Source organism: Canis lupus, chromosome 20 (assembly GCF_003254725.2).
Source record: "Canis lupus dingo isolate Sandy chromosome 20, ASM325472v2, whole genome shotgun sequence".
NCBI lineage: Eukaryota > Metazoa > Chordata > Mammalia > Carnivora > Canidae > Canis > Canis lupus.
In genome coordinates, this window is record NC_064262.1 from 4,037,649 (window position 1) to 4,061,284 (window position 23,636).

General features: G+C 54.2%; 1 protein-coding gene across 3 annotated transcripts in view; it reads left to right on the top strand.

The window, feature by feature from the left end:
* Positions 1–23,636, top strand: part of FBLN2 (fibulin 2) — a 98,918-nt gene that overhangs the window by 2,327 nt on the left and 72,955 nt on the right. The window contains exon 2 of one of the 3 annotated variants that reach the window (XM_025448783.3): positions 7,126–7,232. The gene's annotated coding sequence lies outside the window, so the exon portion shown is untranslated. Of the gene's footprint in view, positions 1–7,119; positions 7,233–9,220; positions 9,320–23,636 lie in introns of those variants that run through there. The other 2 variants (XM_049097813.1, XM_025448773.3) reach the window with 2 other exon arrangements.

The window sequence follows — 23,636 nt, forward strand, 5'->3', positions numbered from 1 at the left end:
CTTATCTGGGCCTCAGTAAGGAGGATGGAAGGAAGAAGAGGCCTGGTGGGTTCCAGAGAGAACTGCATAGGCTGGAAAAAGACAAGAGGGTGGCTCAGTGTAGATCCTCAGGACAGATGGGCTGGCCTCCTCACAGGTTCCTGAGCCCAGTGGGGTTAGCACGAAGGCCAGGAGCTCTGCATGTTCAGCTGGGAAGTGGACAGACCCTGGAGTCAGTGCATGTTGCCACTTTAATAAGTCACCCCTACCTTGGGTCAAGTCTAAATGTTGGAACGTGGAAGGTGAACCATCTCTCTGAGCTGTGCAGACCACCCCCAGGTCCTGTGCTCAGCTGCTGGCCCAGCTCTAGGAGAGGGGGACAGGCTGAGTTGGCCACAGTATAGCAGAGGAGCTGGGGCAGCTCAGCATGGAGAGTAGCAGCCTTGGGGGGGCTCTGACTGAGGAAAAGCAGACAAGTCTGGAGCTCCAGAGGGCACACCTGGAAGGGAAGAAGGGAGTCATCTCTTGGTGTGCTGGAGACTTTTATGTCAACACCTAAAGTTGCCTGCCCTCCTATCCCATAGCTGAGTTTCCAGCTCCTTCCTCTGGGTTCAGCTGGGGCGAGGTGACCTGGGCTCCTTCCACCTGGGGAAGGGAATTCTGGGTCCTGTCCCCCTGACATTTCTCTGTCCTAGAGGGGCGTGTGGGTCTCAGAGTTGGAGGAGAAAACACAGAGCCTCCCAAGCTGTGGCTCCCAGGGAAATGCTATGGACTGGGATTCCCAGACTGAAGAGCTTGGTACTTCTGGGGGCCACAGGGCTCTCCCCAGCTTCCTGACGGGAAGGAGAGAGCCTGGATTTGGACTGAAGCTCAGCTGTCTTTGAGCCTCACCTTTCTCATCTGTAAAATGGGAACCGACAGTGTTTAACTCCAGTGTGATGCAAAGGAATGCAAGAGAGATGGGTGTAGGCGAGCTTCATAAATGTGTAGCGTGGTGGTGACTTCCGTTACCACCTTTATCATTGCATGAGTTTAGGTCTGTCAAGAAGCCCACAGGAATTTTGCCAAGACAGGATAGATGTGCAAGGACATTACTGTGAGAGGAAACAGGGGAAGGCAGGAGAAACTCAGGCCAGTATAGCTCAGCCACTTGCTACGAGAAATGGGAAAGTAAGGAGGATGGGGATGAAGAATGTCACAATGTGACACAGCTCCTGAAAGCTTCAGGCAGGATGAGGGGCAGCCCTCACCCAGCTTTCTGCTGCGGGGAGGCCCGAGTCTTGCTGGAATGATCCTGCAAGCCACTGTGGAGGGCAGATCATGGTGGCCTCAGCAGAAACGGAATGGTACATCCAGAAGGACGGGCAGGCACCTGTGCTGCCTGAGGCAGGAGATCTGAGTGGTGCCTCTTCCTGGCAGTGCTAATCACCATTATTCTAAACTTTCTGATACCTGAGCACTGGTTGGGCAAGCCCTGGCAGGTAACCAGAGATTATTCGGAGCCTCAGAGGCCCAGATTTGTTATTTAAGCAGAGATGTTTTCCCTCTGCACATTCCTAGAAGGGGAGGCTTCCAGGAATTACTGGAGATCTCTGCCCCACCACAAGGCCGTGTGCTGGAGGAGCCAGCCACCAGCTGTGTGGATGGGGTGGCCAGGAGTCTTGGGGTTAGAAGCAAGGGCAGTGATGAACCAAAGATGGATGGACAACTGTGAAAAGGAGCTGGAAGAGAATATAGGCAGCCTACTACGTTTACCTTAGAATGGGGAAGCCTCTCGAAGCACAAAGGAAACTACTGGTAGGTCTTGCTACATCATATTTCACAAGTTCCGTATGGAAGAAAACACAGCACCAAAGTTAAAACAGGGGTGTCTGCTGCACGTACTCAAAAGACAAAGGGCCAACACTCCTACTACATGAAGAATTATTAAAAGAGTTGTTGAGGGCAGCCCGGGTGGCTCAGCAGTTTAGCGCCTGCCTTCAGTCCAGGGTGTGATCCTGGAGACCTGGGATCGAGTCCCATGTCAGGCTCTCTGCAGGGAGCCTGATTCTCCCTCTGCCTGTGTCTCTGCCTCTCTCCCTGTATCTCTCATTAATAAATAAATAAAAATCTAAAAAAAAAAAAAAGTCGTTGAGCTAAAGGGGTGCCTGGGTGTCTCAGTCGGTTGAGTGGCCGACTCTTGGTTGCGGCTCTGGTTGCAACCTCAGGGTGGTGAGAGGGAGCCCCTTGTAGGTTAGGGCTCAACACAACTCTGCTTGAGAATTTTTCCCTCCTCCCTTTCCCTCCCCCATCTGCTCCTCCCCCCTTCCCCTGAAATAAATGAATGAATGAATAAATAAATAAAAGTCTTTAAAAAAATTCTGGAGCTTAAGATGAATGCTTCAAGAATCAAAATGAATGAAGAGTACGTACAAGAGTTCTCAGAAGAGACACAAGCAGTTAGTAACCATTTGAAAAGATGGTCTACCTCAAGTAACAGAATACCCTCTTCACCCAACAGACCGAGTAAACATCCCTAAGACTGAGACCCCCCGGTGGTGGTGAGTGTGTGAACAAACCCTCTGACATATTGGGAGGAAACTCTCAAAAAAAAAAAAAGAAAAAAAAAGAAAAAAGAAACTCTCTCAGAGTCCTTGAGCGGTTATATATCAAAAGTACTTATTTTTTAAAGGACTTTATTTATTCATGAGAGACACAGAAAGAGGAAAAGACACAGACAGAGGGAGAAGCAGGTACCCTGCAGGGAGCCTGATGCGGGACTCGATCCCAGTACTCTGGGATCACGACCTGGGCCGAAGGCAGAGGCTCAACCGCTGAACCACCCAGGAGCCCCTATTTAAAAATGTACATGCCCTTGGTCCTCACAACTTCTTGGAGGTGGACAAGTGTCCGAATATATAGATTCGGGGATGTTTTTCAAATTCGTGTTTATGATAAAGGAAACTAGGAACGATCAGGTAAATACAGCACAGTGATAGCAGACAGTGGAATACCCTGTGCCTGCTGACAGGGACTGTGTGGATAAGCTACTGATGTAGAAAAATGGCTACAACAGATCACATTAAAATGGAGCAGAATAAAATGCTCCTTAGGATTTGTGTACAGGGATCCCTGGGTGGTGCAGCGGTTTAGCGCCTGCCTTTGGCCCAGGGCGCGATCCTGGAGGCCCAGGGTCAAGTCCCACATCGGGCTCCCGGTGCATGGAGCCAGCTTCTCCCTCTGCCTGTGTCTCTGCCTCTCTCTCTCTCTCTATTTATGATAGTGTGTGACTATCATAAATAAAAAAAAAAAAGGATTTGTGTACATTTGCACATGCATACGACCACACATGCATCTAATTCACGTATATATACATAAGTATGTAGAGAACAAAAGTGGTTGGAAGAGGCCCTCTTGTGAAGGTAGATTTGCTGGTGTTAAATGTTCTATTGTCTGTTTTCCCTAATTTATGTATTAAGATCAGAGTCAGCCTCTTCCATCTCACAAATGGGAAGACTGAGGCTCAGAGTTGGCAAGAGGCTTGATGGGACCAGGCCTCACATCTCTGGGCTGCTGTTGCTGTCCTAGGCGCCCCTTTCAGCTCCTTAGGGCTTCACTGTGTGGCCTTAGACAAATCCCTTCCCTCTCTGGGCTGCACCAGTAGGGAAGGAGCTTTGAGACCCCCTCGGCCTAGATTTCCAGCCCACGGGGGAGATCCCAGCCTCTGAGCTCAGTGGCCCTGGCCCCTTCGCCCTTGCCCTTTGCCAAGAGAGCTGGCTTGAACGGCAAGGCTGAGCCAAGTCTTGTCTAGGGTGACCAGAACTTTTCAGAAGTGCCAGAGATTTCCTCACACCAGGCAGAGAGATGGGCGGGGGTGAGTCACGAATGAGCAGAGTGAGCAGGGCCTCGGGAGGTAGGGGCTGACCATTCCCAGATGGGAAGCGTCAGGCTGGGCAGCTTTCCTGCAATCAGCAGACAGCTTGGGAAAATGTGGAGAAGCCCCAGAGTGGAAGAAAAATTGTAATGGGTTTCCCACCTCTTTTCTCCACACACCCCATTGCATGTTTCATTCAGCTCCTCCAACTGCTCTGCCCAGGGGTCACTGGGTCCTGGCTCACATACCCAAGGAAGGGGAACCCATGGCCCCATGCAATGTGCTCCACACCTTCCCTTGCAAGGGCGGGGAGGAGCGTACAGACTCTGGAGCCAGACAGCTCTGGGCAGGGGCCCTGGCTATGCCGCTGAGCCTGTGTCTTTGTAAAATGGGGGTAATGATATCCAGCATCTCTAGGCTTGTTTCAAGGATTAAATGAATGAATCAATATGAGGTGCCTATTCAGATGCTTGGTGCACAGTGGACAGTTAACAGATATGACTTTATTTTTCATTCCAATCATTGTCCCCTTTATTTAAGACAAAGTGCCTTTGGGGAGAGTCCAGACATCATAAAATCTGATCCTCAGTGGAGAACTAATCCTAGTATCTGAAGCAAGCCTCGGAAGTGCAGGCGCCAGACTCGGTAGGTAACATTGCCTAAGTGAGACAAATTCTACTGGCCAAGAGTTTTGGGTGCAAGTAACAGAACCCCAATCTAAATCGGCTGAAGCCCCAATGGGAATGTATGGGCCTTTGTAGCTGAAAACTCCAGAGGTGGGTTGGGCAGGCCAAGCGATAATCAGGTGCTTAAACGTTATGTCATCAGAAAGCTGTCTCTCTCAGATCCTCTCTCCCTGCTCTCTGAGCTGGTTTCCTTCTCAGCAGGTTTTCCTAAGAGGTGGTTTCCATGCCACAGGCTTGAACGCACAGCTGAGCGATGCAGCAGGAAGAGCACCTCTGTCCCAGGCTCCGATGCAGACAGCCTGCCTTAAATAGAGAGGCTCCCTCCCTTCAGTTCCTTCCCTGGGTGGGTTACTTTAGAGGAGCTCACCTGGGCCAGTGACCCTCCCTCCCCCCAGGAAGGGAGGATCAACTCCATCCCAACAAAGCACATGGACTCAGAATCAAGAGAGGAGGGTTGCGTGGTACAGGACGCTCAGGAGGCTGGTAGCTGGTAGCTGCCAGATGTAGTTAGCACAGGTGTTCACGGAGGGCTCTGGACCGTGAGCTCCCATGGAAGACTGGTGCATACAACGTTGTCTACGACTTGTTCACAGAGCACTGCTAGTTACTAGCTGAGTATAGGTTAGACTGCTATAACCAAGAGATCCTAGAAGACTATGGCTTATGCCTTTGAAAGCTTATTTCTCTTTCATGGGAGGATCCAGGCTGGTATGGTGGCTCCGTGATGCTCAGGGCTGCCTTGCACCTGAGCACGGCTTCCTCCTGGTATGCAAGGTGGCTGCTCCAACTCTGTATCCGCCAGTCACCGGCAGGTAGGGGGGAGGGAAGGGGAGGCCACACTGCTTCTGCTCCCGTTCAATGGCCTCGCACTTCCTGCTTGGCTGCCAGGGAGGCTGGGGATGTGCCCTTAGCCAGGCAGCCGTGGGGTCTGTGTAAAACATCTACAGTTATGTTTCCCACATGAAGAGTGGGGCATGGCTATAGTTTGTGCCCCAGATGGAGTAGTTTTCATTGTGGACAGAAAGGCAGGGAGGCGGGGAAGTTCCTGGTATATAATCGACTTTTTGCTGGGTTGAAGAGTAAAGACAGGAGTGTGCGTGGGTCATGCGGCTGGAGAACTAGGTGGGGTCCAGACCAGAGAGGGCCTGCCCTGGGTTCCAAGGACTGATTGTGCACTCCATTCACATCACCTGCCAGCAGCTACCCTTAGGCCACCCCTTGGGCCTGGAATATGTCTGCTGATGATATGGTTGGCCCACTCCTGTGGGGAGAGATGTGTAGAAGGAGCCAGCAGAAACACTGGGGCTTCGGGCCACTGGAGTAGGGAATTCCAAGGACTGGTGTGAAGCATTATGGGCTCCAGAAGGGCACATCTCCTTGGTCTGTCCTTGAGGAAAGGCCCAGCTGGAAGGAGAAAGCCAGAGGGAAGTCCTTGAAGCAGTAGTTTTCAAACTTGGTAGTACCTTACAATTGACTTGGGTTTGAAAATATAGTGATTCCTGGCTGCACCCTCTGTAGACTCAGATTTAATCGTTCTGGAGTAGAATGTAGACACTGGTATTTTGAGAGAGAGAGAGACCGAGAGAGAGAGAGAGAGAGAGAGAGAGAGAGAGAGAATGAGAGCACAAGGAGGGGCAGGCAGAGAGAGAAGCAGGTTTTCCAATGAGCATGAAGCCCGATGCAGGGCTTGATCCCAGAACCCCGAGATTATGACCTGAGCTGAAGGCAGACGCTTCACTGACTGAGCCATCCAGGTGCCCTTATTTTTTGTTTTTAATTTAAGTAATCTCTACCCCCAAAGTGGGGCTCGAACTCATGACCCCAAGATCAATAGTTGCACGTTCCTCCAACTGAGCCAGCCAGGCGCCCCAAGGACTGCCATGTTCTAAAGCTCGGGTGTGGGTGCTGCTGCCCTGGGTCTTCATTGGGCAGCAGGATGGCAGGTAGTGCCTCCTCCAGGTGAGGAGAGCCTCTGTCTGAAAATCACTGCCTCATCATTTTTTAACATCTTTTCTGTAATTGTGCAATTCTCTCTTTTGGCGGTCTGGCTGGGCCCAGACAACCACTTTCCTAGCTTCCTCTGCGGCCAGGGACAGACAGCTGCCTCGCACTGCCCAGTCATTGTGGCTGTAAAGGATGCTGCAGGGGAGGCGCAAGCGATGAGTAAGTGGGCCTGCTGCAGAGGAAGGGGTGTCACATCCACCCTCAGGAGCAGCAGCAGGAGAAGTTCTGGCGGGGAGTCCTGGCCTATCATTCAAGGAGTGGACAGCCCTGTGCTGTCTGCATCCAGGTGAGTGGGAAGATTTGGGGCACCTTGCTGGCTCACGTTGGTTTAGGCTGTGCGTAATTAACAACAACAAACATTTAATTGAGGCCATATCACGTGCCAAACTCTGCCCTAAGAATCTTAATGTCAAAACAATCCTATGAGGCAGGAAAATGTTTTATAGACCAGCCACTGAGGCCAGGGAACTGAAGCCACCTGCTGCACATCACACAGGGGAATGTGGCTTTAAATCAAGGCCATTTGGCTCCAGAGCCACTGCTCCTAGACCATACACTATTGTTGAATGGGGTGTTATCGTTATTGTTATTCCCATTTTTCAGATGCTGGGAGAGGTGCAGTGACCTCCTGGAGGCCACGGAGTGAGGACACAGACTCAGGAAGCCCAGTGAGCCGTCTCCTCCAGAGCCTGGCCTGCCAGGTGGTACAGGTGTGTTCTGTACCCGTCAGCCCTGGCGCCCTGGTGCCCGGGGAGGGGGGCTGCTGATGAGATTGACACTGATGTGAATAACTGTACTGCCCACTCTGAGCACTGTCTGTGCCTTATCGGCCTGGAACTTCCTCTAGCCATGTCTTGGCCAGGCCCCAGACCCCAAATTCCTGGTGGGTGATGTGCGCTCCATCTGAGATAACAGCCATGGCAGGACTCCGAGGAGTCAGCTGCCTTGGCCATTTCTGCAGCTCAGATAACAGCTGATGGGCGAAGTGTCTCCACTTTATCTTGTGAAAGCTGGCTAGGCCTTGGGTTCCCCCAGGCTGCAAGGTGAGGCCAAATCTTGGCTCACTGCCTCTCCTCCTGGCTGGAGACTTGTGGGGGATGGGGGTGGGCGTAAGCCTCCTGGGGCGGGGGGGGGGGGGGGGGGGGGGCAGTGAGTTACCTAGATGCAAGGGAGCCAAGGTCCAGTGCCTTCTATGCCCCAGGCCTCCTCCCTTGCTGACAGAAGGAAGGATTTAATCTGTCACCCACTCCTCAGACATTTACTGAGCACTCCCCTCTGCTAAGCTCTGTTCAAAGTACTTTTATTTATTATTATTATTTTTAAAGATCTTATTTATTTATTCATGAGAGACACACAGAGAGAGACCGAGGAAGGTAGAATAATACAGAGAGACAGATGGGCCTCAAAACAGAATTAGGGACACAGAAAGGAGAGACAAAGTGGGAAAAGGGTGAGACGCCCTGAGAGACAGAGACCAGGCCATCTGAATGGGGTACCCAGTAGTACAGATGGAGGTGGGTTCACAGCAACACGGAGAGACAGAGAGACACACAGACACATCCAGACAAAGATGGCACAGCCAAGAGAGCACAGGAGAGAAAGCTGTGAATGTTCTAAATGCCACTGAATTGGACACTTTAGAATGGCGAAAATGGTGAATTTTATGCTATTGTGACTTTTGCCAGAATAAAAAGAGAAGTAGAAGATGGCAAAGAGAGAGGGACAGACAGACAGAAGGACAGAATTCCTGGATTGTGACTCTCTTAGGGGCTGATGGCCTTTAGAACCCTAAGACAGGGGTGGGGAGAAGACTGGGGGCTTGGGGTCCCTGTGCCTGCAGGGCCCCTGCATTTAGGGCCAGTCCCCCTTTCACCTGGGCTTCTCTGGGGCTAAAGGTTTCACTTGTGTGTATTGGGGATGGGGTTTTGAGCCCTTGTCCAGTTGGAAGGCCCAGGGAGGTAGCCTCCTGCCAACAGCCTGCTCCCCACAGGGCCTCTTTCCAGTCTGGCTCCTAGTCAGACTGTGGGATGCCCCACTCTGCCTCAACTGCGGGGATGACACGGTCCTTAACGTTTTAGCTTACATTTGGCAGAGTTCCCCCTCCCTACCCGGCCTGCGCTGTGGGGATGACACGGAGTTCTCCCCGGCTCCCCATCACAGGTCGGACCAGAGTGAACCCATTCAAGAGACAGGAGGCTCAAGGGTCTTGGCTGAGGTCATACAGGGGTCACAGGCAGCCAGCCTGTGCGCTCGCTGAGGAAGAGGATGAACCTAGATGGGCCCAAAGCGGGGAGGCGGGGCTGGGGACCCTCTGCCCAAGGGCCTGGGCGGCAGTCGGGGTGCCAGGGGGCCGGGGTGTGCGTGGGCGCTCCCAGGGTAGGAAGCCCGCGGGATGGAGAGGCCTGACCTCCGGTCCCGTCACACCGCCCGCCCCGGGCACGCTGAGGGCCAGGCTGGCCGAGGCGGCGGGGATGTGGAAGGGAGTTTCGCGTCGGGGCGGGGCACGAGGGGTGCCGGGCGGACAGACGGACGCGGCGCTCGGCTCGCCCGAGGGGGGGGGCGCGGGCGGGCGGCGGTCCCAGGGCGGCGGGGCTCGGCCCCTCCCGGCGGCGCAGACCCCGCCCCGGAGGCGGAGGCAGGGGAGGGGCGCGGGCGGGCTGGGGCCGCCTCCGCCCTCCGCGCCCCGCCCCGCCCCGCCCCGCGCCGCGCACAGCGGGGCTCGCGGCTCTCGACGCGCGACGGCCGGGCGGACGGACGGACGGACGGGCGGACAGCGGCCGGACCCCCGAGCGCCCCGGTGAGTGCGCGCCCACCCTCGCCGCGCGGGCCCCCTCCCCTCCGCTCCCCCCCGGGCCGCCGGCCCCGCGCTCGCCTCGGGGGCCCCGGACGCCCCGACGGTGCGGCGGCCCCGCGATGCGCGCCCCGGGCCGCGAGGTGCCCACACCCGCCCCTCCGCGGGCGCGCCCGGCCGGCCCTGGCCCCATTGCACGGATGTGCGCACTGAGGCGGGCCTGGGGGCGGGGGGCCTCGGGGTCCGCGGGCAGCCCCCCGCCCCCGCCCCCGCCCCCCGCAGCCTTGCCGCTCGCCTGCCCCGCGCCCCCCCCGCCCGCCCCCGTCCGGCTGCCCTGGGCTCCTTCGGTCGGTCAGCACCCCCACGTCCAGCTCGCACCCTCAGTTCCCCGCTCCCGTCACACTGCCCCCCCCCAAGCCAAGAAAAGTTCCTGCACCCGCGGCCTGGGCGCACCCACCGTCCTGTCACCACGTCCCCCCAGTCGCAGAGTCCTATGCTCACAGCCCCCACCCCCGCCCCCGCTCTCGTACACATGCTGGGGCTTCTCACACTCGTCTCCCACACGCGTCCCTTTGCACACACGTGCCTCACACGGGCGCCTCCTAGACAGGCACGCCTCTCACTCAAGCAGTTATGTCTCACTTACACCCGTGTGTGTCTCTGACACGCGTGCCTGTGCCACACATGTGTCTATCGCACATGCATATCTATCTCACATGTGTCACACACGTGTCTCTTGCATAGCTGGAGTAACAAACAGTGCCTCACACACTGAATCTTGCACATGGAGTCCCATAGACCAGCTTGGTAGTCGCGGGCGGCTGCCCTGACACTCCACCTCTGTGGGCATAGCCGTCCCCGCTAGCCTGAGTGTGCGGGAGCCCCAGTAGGCCTGGGGGGATCTCACTTGGCTTAGGCTCTCTTGCCGCGGGAACTGGGAGGCTGTGGGAGCACGGGGAGGGGCCAGCAGCCTCCCCACTCCTCATCACCCCTGCGTGCCCTCCCCTTCCCCCACCCTGCTATCCCAAGCAGCTCTTTCTTTACTGTTAGGAGATGACTGCACTTGGACTCAGCCAAAGCTGGTATGAGCCAGCAGGTGTCACTATGAGAGGCCAGAAAAAGAAAAAAAAGATCTGGGTGCTGGTCATCAGCAGAGCCCCTTGAATGAGGGGACTGGTTAGGCCCCTCCCAGAGCCAGCCCCACTGCAAGTATTTGTAGCTGAATGATGGGACTCTGAGCCTCACCTTCCTCACATGCAAATGAGGGTGAAGATTCCCACCAGGAGGAGGGAGGGACCTGTAATTGTTGCTTCCTCAGCTTCCACCCTTCCCTCCTGCACCCAGAGCTGTGAGAAGGAGGAAGGGGGCAGGAGATGGGTGAAATCAAAGAATCTTACTCTGTGCAAACCTGCCAGCCCTGGTTTTGACTGGCTCTGTATGTTTTGTTTGGCTCTTACCGTGTTGTTATTATCTTTAAATGTTTAATTAACTGCCAGCATTTACAAATTGTCCGGTTTCACCTAAGAGTTCGGATTTCCATCTTTACCTGCAAAATCACAAGGTCTGGCAGCTTCAGGGTCCCCTGTCCCCCTGTGCTGCCCCTGGGGGTTGGGATGGGAGCATCCTGTGGCCAAAGTCCCCACCAGGCTTGCTTGTACATTCTCAGCTCCTACCTGGCCTACACAGGCCTCTGTGTTGGCCATGCCTGCTGTATAAACTGGGCTATTTTTACTGCATTGCCCACCCCAAAGGGGCCTATGCTAGTCCCCTCAGCCATGGCTGGGAAAGCCTTGAGTGAGCCTCATACCTCTTTGGAGCACTGAGGGGCACGCCAGGGGCCTGGGCCACAGTGCATCTTTGTGATGATGGTAGGCACTTTCTGCTGGGCTGTGGGGGACAGTGGACTGGGATCCCCCATGAGAAGAAGGCAGTGATTGAAGAGCCAGACCTTGACCATTACATTTCTTCCCAGATCCTGTCGATGATTCTGCAAGGTCACATTCTTACCTTATTTGATGGATGGGGAAACTGAGGCTCAGAAAGAGTTTTCTAGCAAGGGAATGGTAGAGCTAGAATTTCAACCTCGATTTTTCTGACCCTAAAGCCAAGCTCTTTGCCCTTCTCTCAATGAATCCATGGGAAGAGGGACTTGGTCTCATTGATCCTGGGCAAATTCCCTGAGCCAGGTCCCCCACGTGACACAGTAGGTGCTTAATAAATGCTTGTGGAATGACCAGGGAAGCAAAACTGCAGTCTCTGCAGGGGTTAGGGTAGAGCTAGGATTCAGGACCTAAAGGGAAGAAGATTTCTTGCAGCCTAAATGACCACTCAGATTCCAGATTCCTTTTTTTGTTTTTAAAGATTTTAATTTATTTTTAAGTAATCTCAACACTCAATATGAAGCTCAAACTCACAACCCTGAGTTTAAGCGTTGCATGCTCCACCAGCTGAGCCAGCCATTAAAAGGTACCCCCTAGGTTCCTTTTCATGAGCCTGAAAGCTCAACACAGTTTTCTGCCGTAGTCTTGACAGTCATATTCACTGTGAGCCTGTGACCACGGGGGGAAAGACCGCTGAGTCTCAAGTCTACATGATCTCAGGTGCATCACAGCACGGCCTGTTGGACACCAGATTTCACGTTGGCCTTGCATTTGTGGGCCCTGAGTGTAAGCATTTTCCCCATAAGCCCCTGGTCCACATTGGTGGACAAGATGCCTACCGGGGAGAGACTCAGGTGGAGGACAGGCTCCCAGCTCCCATTCCCTTGGGTGGCCTCTTGATGGATAGCACAGGGTGGGGCTGTTGCTGCGTTATTTTAAGTTCCAGCTTCCATGACCCTGTGCTCTTTCTTGTGAGCACACATATGTGGCTGATATAAGTGGTGAAGTGCCCTCCCACCCCTGTGATGTGCAGCCTCCTGGATGTTTGTTGACTGACTGAATGAGGACCAGGGCTTCCAGAGTGACTGGGGATGGTGGGCAGCAGCCCTGATTGCTTCCTTTTACTTCCTGGAGGTTTTTGTTTCTGTTGGGGAAGAAGGTACAGGGCTGTGCAAGGTGGTGCAGAGGGCCGGTCCCTCCCTTCCCTGGGCTTCACTCTTCCCTTCTGTAGAGTGGCTATTGTGATCTTGAGCTTTCCAGCGCTCATGGTCCTGAAGTGGGGAGGAGAGGATGGACTCATGCGGTGTCCAGGAGGCAGTTGAGTAGCCCCGCTCCCAGGCTGCCTGAACTCTGAGGGGCCTCCCCCAGCCAAAGGCCTTGGCCTGGGATGCAGTTCCAGCTTGTGACAGGACTCTGGGTGCTGGGAAACTTTGCTCCCATGTACTTTCTATTCTAGTTAGAGGGGTGAGGTGGGGTGGGGTGATTCGGGTGGTAAAGAGATGAACTGAATTGATTTCAGATGCTATGAAGGCGTTTAAATCAGCAAGGTAACCAAATCCAGGGAGGCAAGGAGGGCCCTCGGCGGGAGAGGATTTCTGAGCTGAGACCAGAGTGCCAAGGGAGAATGCCAAGCAGGAGGCACAGCTAGTGCAAAGGGCCTGAGGTGGGACCCTGCTAGGTGTGCATGCGGGATGGAAAAGGAGGAGGCTGGGTGAGTCACGGAGGGGAGGTAGCAAAGGAGGAGGTACGCAGGGAGTCTGAAAGCTACTGAAAAGTTTTGACGGAATGAGCAATGAGATTGGATTTCTGTTTTAAGACACCCTCTGGAGTAAGATCAGATCAGGAGGCTGTGCTAGGGCACAGTCCTCACCCTTGAGAAGCTACAGGCAGATGGAAGAAGAAGGTCTATGGGCAGACGTTTGAAACTCAGGGTGACAGACGCCGGCACAGCCTCACCATGGAATATTATGCAGCTGTAAAAAACGGAGGCTGCTCTCCGTGGAAAGGTCTTTCAGGATCTGTTAAGAGAAGAAAACAAGGTGCCAGATGCCTTGTAAAACTTATGCCGCCTCTTGGGTCAAGTAAGAAACACAGCTTCACGTTGGCTTGTGCGTGCAGAAAGAAACAAAGCCTGGGAAGAAGCAGGAGGAACAGGGGCCAGTGGTTACCTGTGGTCACCTGGGGGTGGCTTGGGGTGGCAGACAGGGGTCAAGGGTGTAAGGCTGAGATGACATTTCCCACTTTGTGCCTTTTAAAATATTTTCTGCTGCTTGATCCGTGCGACGGTATTGCCTGTTCAAAACATTACATTACCAAGCGTTTGGGCAGTTGGTGGGGGACTGTTCGTTTGTGAGTTTTAAGTGGAAGTGTTTAAGGATAGTTTTTAAATCCCCTGCGGTACTGATCTGGTGGTTGAACAGACGTCTTCCTGGCGTGGGACACAAAAGTTTCCACTGTGATTAAATTAGATGGTAACAAAGTCACTTTTTGCAAAGTCTTGGCAAATGGACAAAAGAAAAGAAAAAACCCACCCTTTCTTTCTCTCCCCATTTCTTACCCCCTTTTCCTGTGGGTGTGTTTCCTTCTGGTGATTTGACTGCTGGCGCTTCCTGGCGTGGGCACCGTAGCACTTACCATCCCATTCCGGGACCATTTCCCCAGTCAGCCCTGCTGGCTGGTGGGGAGACTGGTGACAGGTCCAGAGCCGGGGGCAGCCGGGGCAGCCAAGTCCCCACCTTGGCATCCTACAGGATTCAGATTCCCAGCTCTGCCACTCCCAGGCTGTGCTCCCATCAGGCCAGTAACTTACCCCACTGAGCCTCAGTTTCTTTGTCCGTAAAATGGGTGTCCCAGCTCTGTTAGGGTTAATGGAAGGAGGAAATGAGATCGCTCATTCTTTCATTCAACAGGTATTTATTGAGCATCCGCTGGGTAGTGGACACTGTTCTGAGTGCTGGGCATAAGACAATGACCAAGACAACATCCTCTGCCCCCCACAGAGCCTGCTTTTTGGCGGGAAGCACAGATAGGAAACCTGTGGGTGCTCGCTGCGGTGTCCTGTGCTGGCTGTGTGTGCAGAGAAGAGATGGCAACGCTGGCCTGGGACTGGGAGTTAGGTGGGGATGTTTTAGGTAGAGCATCAGAGGTGTCAGTGGAGCAGACACCCGGGTGGAGTAGGCATGTCCAGCCAGAGATCACAGCACATACAAATGACCTCGAGGAGCTGGAAGTCAGGACCCCTGCGAGCAAGGAGGTCCACTGGAGGGTGAGCCAAGGCCAGGGGCCACGGGAGGGCTTTCATTTTTATTCTGGGTGTGATACAGATTCCATTCAGGGAGGGACCAGCTCTGATTGAGATTTTAAAGTCCCCCCACCCATGAGCTGCTGGGGCCTAGCACTTGGCCTTATGGGGCAGTGGGGAGTAGTGGAGTTGTGGCCTTTCTCTGGGAGGGTTAGGAACCATGGCTAAGCATTGCTGGGAACAGCCAGGGAGAGGCTCGTGGGGTCACAGTTCCTGGCCAGTGGCTCCCTGGACATCCATGCCAGGGATGTGTGCCCATGGTTTTGGGGTGCTCACAGTAGCCTCTGGTGTGGGAATGGCCTGTTGTCCCTCCCGTGCCAACTTGCGGGCCCCAGAGATGCACACAGGCAGTTCTGACATGCTTCAGCCAGGGCTGTCCTGAAGGAGAGCGCAGAGGTCCTGACAGCCAGGTAAGCATCTAGCTGAGTCTGGCGGTGGTCAGGGAGGGCTTCCTGGAGAAGATGATACAGGCACTGTGATGTGAAGGTAAAAAGTGAGGTAGACACCAGAACAGGAGAAAACCCAGTTTCTCTTGGAGAGGTGGGTTGGAGGAGAGGCAGGAGGTAAGGGTTGTGCTGGCAGACTGAACCCTAACAACGGAGCACCTCAAATCCTGGTCCGTGAACTGGAGATGGGCAGTCTTGGGGCATTTCTTAGAAGAGGAGGGACATGACCAGATGCTTAGAGGGTCCCTTGGGCAGTCCAGCCGTGAAGGTGGGACTGGAGGGGACAGGATGGTAGGTGGGAGGCCTGAGAGGGTGACACAGGTCAGGATACTGAGGCCCAGAGAGAGGCGTGCCTGCCTGCAGTCTCATGGCAAGTGAGGAAGAAGAACTGGAACGGGAGCCAGGTCTGTCCACGTCCAGGTCCTGCTCCGGATGGGCTGCCCCTTGATCACGGGCACCACTGGCACACACGCACACACTGCTAATTCACCTCCCCCGGTCTGGTCCCTTCCCGGGGCCCCTCTCAGGTCAAGCCATGCGTCATTTTACACCATTGTCCTCACAGTTATTGGAATTTGGAAGCATTGCAAAAATGCCTTGGTCTTCTCATATATGGAGATTGTTGCAGAGAAAGTACTGGTTTGGGGGAAGGTTATTTCCTTCCTTGAGGGTGGGGAGCCCAGCTTTTCTGGGGGTGGGGGATGCTGTATTGTAGGCCACCCGGGTCACAGCACTGGTGAGGAAGCCGTGCTGCCTGCCCGTCCGGGGCTGGGAGACAGCCTGGCCCAGAATGTGGGGGGCAGGGAGCACCCATGTCCTGGGGAGTGGGATGGCCGCCTCTGGCCCCTGGAGGCCTTTTTGCCTTCAGGAGACCCTGACCTGCTAGGGCTTCAATCTTTCAATTTCCTCATTGCAAAGTGGGGACAGCCCTTCTGGCTGTGCTGTTGTTTGATGGCCAGGAGTGGCCTGAAATGTGGGAAGAGGGCCTGACCTGTGGAGTGCCAGTAGGGTGAGGAGCCACCCAGGCCGGGAAGGCATGGGGGTGCTGGCATGCTTGCCTGGCCCGAGCTCGAGTCCTGTGTCCCAGCCTCAGCTTTACTAAGGATGTAAAATGGGCCTGCTGGTAGTGGCCTGCCCGGAAGGGTTGGTGTGCAGACTTGAGGAAAAAGCCCCAACACAGCTTTTGGCAGGTACTTCACTAATACATGCTAGCTAGGTTCTTTGAGCATCAGGACCCCACACTCCTGTCCTCCTTCTCTGTTCTCCTCATCATTGAGAAGATGGCCTTGTGGTCAGGACACACCAGTTTGGGTTTGTTTTTTTTTTTATTTTAAAGATTATATTTATTTATTCGTGAGAGATACAGAGAGAGAGGCAGAGACACAGGCAGAGGGAGACACAGGCTCCGTGTGGGGAGCCCAATGTGGGACTCGATCCCAGGACCCTGGGATCACAGCCTGAGCCAAAGGCAGACACTGGACCACTGAGCCACCCAGGTGCCCTGGGTTCTTGATAAGCCTCCCAGGGTTCCTTCCTCAGCCTGGGTCTCCCATCCCAGTCTTGAATTCCCAGCTGTGTCTTTGATCACCAAGTGAGTGTTAGGTGATTCAGAAAATTCTGTTCTTCTCAATGACTCCTCACAATGAAAGCACCACATTAAAAACATTGTGGTAGAGAACTCTCAGGACCCCGGGAGAACACCTCCCCAGCCCCCAATGAGTCTGGGGCCTGTAGGCCGAGTCACAGGGAGCCAGGGAAGGGTTCTGAGCAGGAGAGTGCAGCCTGCTGGGGAATGCGTGGGACAGGCTGACTGGGACAGGACCTCTGGGGGTCTGGGCCAGCTCGGGATCAGAGTATGGGTGGTCTCGACATGCCAATCCCTTGAAGGCACAACCACACTGTACCCTCCTTGCCCCCCTAACACCCACAGGCATGTGTGCACACACAAGCGCACCCCTCCCCCCCAGGGCCACAGCTCTTCCCTGTGGTTTCTGTGTCAGCCCCCTGGGCCTCGGGAGCTGAGAGATTAGCTGTCCTCGTGGTGGTTTGGTGCTGGTTGGGCATCTCAGCGTCCTTTATCTATTCCCCTGGCATGTCCTCAGAGCAGAATAGTTCAAGTGTTGTCCAGCCATGGGCACCTCAGAGTCTCTGACTGCTGTTCTCAGATCATGGGGCTGAGGAAGGCAGGCCCCTTAGGGGCCTCGTGTCCTTTCTTTGGGGAAAAAAGCCAGTGGTATTGGCTTCCTCTCCTGATACATGATGATCAGTGCAACACTATCACATTTTCTGCTGTATCTTCCGACCTCTGGTGGCTTTACATTATACACAGTATATATATATTTTTTAAATCCCTTCCCTGTTTTACTTATATTTATTTCAAAGGAGACCTCTCGTCACAGCTGTAGGCAAAAATCAGACTTGCCCCAAATCAGCAATAGCCAGGAAAATAAAGATTAACAGCAGCCACGCAGGGCTTTGAACCCTTGTACTTCTGTTCCCTGCCTCAGCCTCGAGCCGTGGGACCTGCCCTTTCTTTGTTACAAAAAAAGGGTGGCAAGTGGCAGGCAGATGTGCAGGGCACGCCAGCGGTCCACAGAGAGTTCTCTGTGATCCTGATTGGTGGAAAGAGATTAGGTGGGGGATAATTACTCTCCATGGCCTCTGTCATATACGCTTTGTTCCTGAGATCTGAGCTCATCCTGCATGGTCCTCTCTAGCCCTTGGACAGACGCCTCTGGCAGGCCATCCCACACCTCCCATCTCCTGGGGACCCCACTGGCATGTTTCCTGCTGGGCAGGGCTGTGATGGGAGGCTGCTGCCCCTCCAGCAGGGATGTCTTCTTGGAGACCCAAGTCCCTGGTTCTCAGGCCAGGGGTTGGGGGCATTCTCTGAGGTGTCCAGTGGCCTGGGGTCCATGCCAGGGGGTTGTGGGTGGGGGGTGTAGGGCCAGGGCTCCAGTGCTGAGGGAAGAGGTTGATGGTAGCTTGCGAGGTGAGGCTGGGCCCAGTCTTTGAATGACGTGGGCAATCTAGGCCTGGCTCGGTGGGCTAGATTCCATCTGTAAGCTATGAAGTGCAGTGAGCAGAGGTCATTAATGATAGGTCTCATGGGTGATACTGATAACACTCATGCTCATGGCTGGTCAGGCCCTTAATTAGCCGCATGCCCCAGCGAGAGGAACAGTTTGCCCTAGTGCTCCTCTGCCCTCACCCCCCGTAACTTGTTTTCTTGAACCGAGTGGCTGACCTTACACCCTGACGAGTGAGAGAGACTCATTTAAGGGAGTGCTGGCCATGGGAAGGAAATGGTGACGTCAGTTGCCTGTCCCTGCAATGCCCCACTGTGATCCCAAGGCAGGATGTGCCTGAGCCAGGTATGCTCCTGAGGCATGGCAGTGGCTTCCTGTGCAGAGGGTAGGAGCATGACCCCTCCTTGGCTCCAGACCTCAGGGGTCTCACTGGGATGGTAGGGCCTCAGCATGCGGCATGGTAGCCCAGACATGCCCTGGACTGTGTCTCACACCATGGTTCCCCCCCGCCCCCCGCACCCTGCTCCTCACTTCAGATGGGGCCTGTGTACCGTGCAGTGGGAGGTTTCACCTTCACGTGGGCTTCACTTGAGGCTGCTCAGGAGAAGCAGAGGCTCCAGTGCATCATCAGGGAAGACCTGGACCCGCTGGCCCCAGAGAAAGCTACAGCTAGGGTCTCTGATGCCGCCAAGCCTGCCTTACACCCCATCTTCTTCTTTTTTTTTTTTTAATGTTAGTCACACACACAGAGAGAGAGAGAGAGGCAGAGACACAGGCAGAGGGAGAAGCAGGCTCCATGCACCGGGAGCCCGACGTGGGATTCGATCCCAGGTCTCCAAGATCGTGCCCTGGGCCAAAGGCAGGCGCCAAACCGCTGCGCCACCCAGGGATCCCCCCCATCTTCATTTAGTCTCTGCTTTTCTCTACAAGCCTGGTTGATGTTCTCAGAATGATTTAAATGTGCCTGCCCTCAGCTTAGAGGCCTCCTGGCTCCCAGTCTCTTCTACTAGAGATGCTTTGTATGCTCTTTTAGTTCCAGTTCAGAATCCCGGGGAAGAGCTCTGATTGGCCCAGCTTGGGTGACACGTCCATCCTGGGCCAATGGGCTGTGGCCAGTGGCGGCAGCGGGGTTGTGATAGTGACATGGCTCTGTGGGCTGTCTCCATCCGGTCCCTGAGAATGGGCCCTGTGTGAAGCAGACTAACCCTGCAGGAGGTGCCTGCTGCAGAGTTCGACTCTATTAACTCCAGAGACAAACATTCTTGGAGTCAAGTCAGCAACAGACACGCGGTTGCTCATCTTACTTTCTCATCACAAGTGTTAGGATTATTTTGATCACAGGTGAGAATAATTTCAGCAAAAAAGTCATGTAACAAAAAAGTACAGGGTACAGTTGCAGGCTTGGCTATATCCAGGGGCTCTAGAGATGACCCCAGGACTGTGTCTCCATTCTCCGTGTTGCATTATCCTCAGACAGCCTCTGCCACGTGGCTCACTCCTATAAGCTCAGAAGCTTCAGCATGGGCCCATGTGACAGTCACTGTGGATGAGAGATGGCCATCCTGTGGTCCATGTAGCCTGGGAGGGGGTGGCTCCCCAGAGGGAGATTGGGGTTTTCTTGCTGGGAGAAGGGGTTGGAGGTCTCCAGAGCATCACTGGGTTGTTCTATCTAACCAAGTAGCTGTTTCTTCCCCTGTTCCTATGTCACATGGTGGACCCATCCCAAAGGGAGTATGAGGATGTTCCAGAATGTGTAACAACGGCTCTTCAACATCTGGGGTAGTTCATAGTTTAATAGGGAGTTGAGAGAAGGGGTGGGGACTGTAGGGTCTTGACCTCTAGCCTGACCACACTTAGCCCAAGTGGTGAGGACGCGGGCTGAATCTGTTATTCTCGGAGGGTTTGGTCTCACCCTCGTGTTTTGTGTCTCTCTTGTCTGTGAACCCTGTGTGGATGCAGACACTCCGTGTACAGATTGCAGGGAGGTCAAAGAAGGCAGCTTTGAACTCCAAGGGAAGGTTTTTCAGAGGAGGGGATATTGAGCTGGGCCTTGAGGGATGAGTAGGAGTTTGCTAAGGGGAAGGAGGATGGGCCTGGCAGAGAGAATCAAGGAAAGGGCAGAGTTGAGGAGCCATGGAAGATTTAAGAGTAGCTGGGACAGTCCTTTTTAAAAATGTTGAACAAGGATTCAGTGCCTATTGTCTGCCAGGAGTGACACTGGGGTCCCTGCATTGTCCCCCCGGGTGCTCCTGGGTGTTGTGGAGAGGCTGCTTTGGCTGGGCACGTGGGACACACTTTCTCGGAGGGTCACGTCTGCAGTACCCAGCAGCCTGGGGAGCTTGGCCCTGCGTGCTGCCTGTCTCTGCTCTGGGCCCTGGGGGGCTCCTGATGGTTATGCCACAGCTGGGGCCAGACCCCCTACTTGCTGCACACTGGGCACCCTGCTGGCAGCCCTGAGAAATTCCTGAATTTCAGGGCCATGCAAATAAATAGGGGCACCAGTGCAGCAAAGCCCGAGGACATAGGGTTTCCGTGGCTGGCGCCTCCTTCCACGTGCCGCTGTGGTCAAGGGAGCCCAGGGCTGCTGCAGGCCAGCCCTGTCCGCTCGTCTCTGTCATCCGCCTCTGGTCTGTCCCTGTCTTGTCTGTCTGCTTGGCTTCTGGTTTCTGCTTCTCTGTCTGCCTTCCTGTCTTGTCTCTTTCTGCCTGTCCCCTTCCACTCCACCCTCGCCCCTTGTGGAGTCATGAGGCTAGAAAGGTGACATGTGAGAAGAGGCTCCTGTGCACCTGTGGTTACAGTGTGGGGCTCCCAGTGTAGGCGGTGACTCGCCAGGTGACCTCATGCAAGTTTCTGACAATCTCGAAGGCCCTGCTGGGATGAGTTTGTGAGTGACACTCACATTTATAACTCATCCCATGTTCTGTGTCAGGCCTGTGCTGGGGCCACACACACTAATTAATTCCTCCACCCCCCCTCCCCCACTTTGAGTGCCGGCAGTGGCCCAGACCCAGGTCAGGGCTGAGCAGGAGGGCAGGGTCCCTGCCTCGGATCACAGTCCAGCTGGGGACATAAGCAGACAGACACATCAGTGTAAGATGGTCCCTGCCAGTCCTGGCCCCTGAAGGCCATCCTATCTGGCTAGCCAGGCGATGGGATCTCCTCAGTGTGGCTGATTGCAGAATGAGCCCGTCCTGGGCACTGACCGTGCCCCGAGTGGGGTGACATCAGCAGGGCTGTCCACACTGAGGCTGGAGAAGTGGTGCAGGACTGGATGGGCTCTGTTGGAGCTCTGAACAAGGTGGGGCCAGGGACATGGTGGGGAGCAGGAGGCAGGTCATGGGGGCGCTGAGGAGACAGCTTGGTCTGGGCCGAGGGGGAGGGACACAGGTGGAGAGAGAGGGATGGTCAGGAGCCTGGGGGAGCAGTGGCTGGGGCTGGAGAAGGGGGTGGGACTCACCACAGGAGGATGGCCCAGCACGTGTGTGTGTGTGTGTGTGTGTGTGTGTGTGTGTGTGCACAGGTTTGTGTGTTCGTACGCATACACAGTCACATGCACATTCATACCTCCTCATGCAGTCGTACACACTTAAATTTGCACACACAGCCACTCCATTACACTTACAGTTCACATCCTCATGAATGAGTTCACCCTCCTTCACACGAGTGTGTGCACAGACTCACTCATACACCCAAACTCCAGTTCACACGAGCGCTTTCTCACCTCACGTATATGCAGCTCTTGTGGAAGGGACCCTTGGTCCTTAGGCTTCCCTTGAAAGCACCTCTTATATCAAAGGAAGGAAAAAAGCAAGAGAATGTCTGCCAGAGCCTAGAGATAGGGTGAGAGCCGGGTCCAGGACCCTCTCAGGGGACTCCTAGGAGCTCCCTGGAGCAGCTCAGTCTCTGCTGGGTTTCTCAGCACAGAAGGAACCCCGGGCTCAACTCTAGAAGGTGGGATTAGAGGCTGCGCCAAGATTTGGGAGGCTCTGGAGGACTCCCAAAAATTTATCTTACTCTGGCCTACTACGGTCCCTAAAATCCCACCTCCCTGTTCCTTCGGGTGGGGGGGCATTAAATCCCCCCAAGGCCAGTTTATTTTCTGGGACAGGAGAGGGGTGAATCCATTTCCATAGGAGCCTGGCAGGTGATCCTCTTTACCAGGAGGAGCGGTAAAGAGCTTTTAATCACAGAATGTCAAATTTTACTGATGCTTTCCCCCCAGCATCTAGTGAGATGACCTTATAGCATTTTTCTTTTGGTGAATTGCATTGATTTTAAAATATTGAACTACCCTTGCATTCCTGAGGTAATGCTGTTTGGGCACAGCATATTATCTCTGTAATGTGCTGCTGGATTCCATTGCATGGTATTTTATGTAGGACTTGGCAGCTAGATTCATAAGTGAAACTGGCCTGTACTTCTCTCTGCTGATAGTACCCATGTCTGCTTTTGGTGTGAGGATTTTCCTCATCTTACAAAATGGGGGGAAGATGCCTCCTTTTGTTTTTCTAGAGCCTGGAAACATTTTTTTAATAGGATGGAAATTATTGTCACCTCTGACTGTACCGTGTCTTGGGCTAGCCTCTTGCAGATGGTTCTTTATTTCATCCCGCAGCATCTTGTGAGGAGAGCATGGTGCTTCTCTCTTTTTTTTTTTTTTTTTGAAGATTTTATTTATTTATTCATAAGAGACACAGAGAGAGAGAGAGAGAGAGAGAGAGAGAGAGAGAGGCAGAGACACAGGCAGAGGGAGAAGCAGGCTCCATGCAGGGAGCCCAACACGGTACTGGATCCCGGGACTCCAGGACCATGCCCTGGGCCCAAGGCAGTGCTAAACTGCTGAGCCACCCAGGGATACCCGAGCATGGTGCTTCTCATTTAACAGATGGGGAAAATGAGGCTCAGAAGGCCAGTCTCTGGCCTGTGGTCAAACAGTGGGAGTCAGCTCAGCTGGGCTGAGAATGTAGGCCACTGTGACTCTAGGGCCATACTTCCAAGCTATTCAACATGGCCAAGAATTGTCTGAGATGCTGGCCTATAGGAGAGCCTTTGGCTTATTCTAGAGTTTTTCACGGGGTCTGGGAAGAGTGCTGATTGAGCATCAGGAGAACTTTCCTAGCTCTACCTGCCCATCTGCTGCTCACCTGCCTATGTACCTGCCTACCATTCATGCATCCACTTGTCCACTGATCCATTGCCTGCATAGTCATTGAGCTGCCTCTCAGCCATTCATTCCTACACTGATACACCCACCCATTAACCCACCGTCCCATCCATCCTCCATCTCCTCACCCATCTATCCACCCGTCTGCCCATCCATAAGACATTTATTTATCCACATGCTGGGTTACTCATTCATCCATAGACCCATTTTCCCATCCATCTGCCATCTGCTCATCCACCCATTTATCTATGTTCACCATCTGTCTATTCCCCCATCCATCTCTTCATCAGCTATCCATCTACATACTGGTTTACTTATCCATCCACTGACCCACCTCTTCCTCCATCCATCTGCTTCCTCCTACCTGCTCATCAATCATCCATCCATCTATCCATCCATCCATCCATCCATCCACTTGTCCATCTACCTACCCTTGGGGCTTAGCCTTAGAGCAGGAGCTAGGATTTGGGTCTTCGGAAATTCAGAAGGGAGAACACCATGGT